This window comes from Octopus bimaculoides, chromosome 25 (assembly GCF_001194135.2).
Source record: "Octopus bimaculoides isolate UCB-OBI-ISO-001 chromosome 25, ASM119413v2, whole genome shotgun sequence".
Taxonomy (NCBI): Eukaryota; Metazoa; Mollusca; class Cephalopoda; order Octopoda; family Octopodidae; genus Octopus; species Octopus bimaculoides.
This window is the reverse complement of record NC_069005.1, coordinates 31,236,362-31,237,775: the sequence shown is the minus strand read 5'-3', so window position 1 is coordinate 31,237,775 and position 1,414 is coordinate 31,236,362.

Here is a 1,414-nt window from a genome sequence, read left to right as displayed (position 1 = left end):
TATATATATGGATATATATGATATACTGAATCTATATACAGAGTGGAGCAAGTTGGAAGATGAGAGCAGAGTGAAGAGAGAATTAATTATTTTTATTTCGTCAATAACATATAATTAAACTGTGCACAAATACATAGACAAATTTATATTCGTTTAAATGATGTAAGTTTAAACACAGACATTTTAATTAGAATAATGTAATTAATGACAACATTAACCTCCCCCCACCACCAACAAAAATGCACATAATTTAATTTAAGGATATTTTAAGAAAAAAAAAAAAAAAAAAAAAAAAAAAAAAAAAAAAAAAAAATTAGCTAATTGGTAAAGTTGTTAGCATGTTGGATGGAATGCTTGCAGTAATTGCTCTGACTCCTTGTGTACTGAGATCAAATCCAATTGGGGTCAATTTTGCCTTTCATGCTTTTGGGATCTTTAACAAAAAAATGCAACAGTCCATGAAAATGGAGAGTCAGAATTGTTAGTGTGTCAGACAGGCTGCCTTGTGATATCTGCTCCAGCTCTGCATGTTCTGAGTTCAAATCTCACCCCATCACCAAAAAAAAAAAACCAAAAAAAAAACAGCGATACTTCTGTCAGGGGTTGTGGCCAAACAATAACATGAGCAATATCAACCACCAATGGAGACAATAGTAAAAGCACTTTCACTCACAAAGTACGGGTTGACTCGAGGCTACTGAAAAAGGCTTTTTCCAAAGATGCCACACAGAGGGATAGAACCTGCGACATCAAGATTGCAAAACAAACTTCTTAACCATTCAGCTACCATCATCATCTGCATCATACAGTTTTGTTCAGTCCAACATTGCTTGCACATGATTGGCCTTCTCAGGTCCATTCACCTATACAGCACGTATTCTCACAGACCCCTTTCCCATCACACCACACCACACAACATATAATACAATCTGATGAAGATGAGCAAGCCGAAACTTCAAAGTTACTGTCAACATTCTCCTCATAAAAGCTTGCTAAATGTACTCTACTAAAAAGTATTGAACAATTCTTCAATTTAATGTTAAATTGTTTTTATATGTAACTTCACATGAAAACAAACAAGCTTTTATTTTCATATATATATATATATATATATATATATATATACACTTCCTGTTGTCTAATTGTTTATGTCTCTTTAAATTGCTCAGCCTCTCACATAACCTAATGTATAAAGACTTTATAAGAGAAAATTGATAATTAGAGCCTAGAAATTTTTTTTAAAAAAAGCAGAAAATGAGAAAAAGAAAATAAGAGAGAAAGAACGAATGCAAAGAAGGAAAATCAATTTGTTTCTCCCCTCTGCTTAATTTGAAATGTTAACAGATAAAAATATTTGCTTCAAGCAAATTTCATTCTACTGAACTTCCATACTTCCGTACTCGTTGTGTACTTC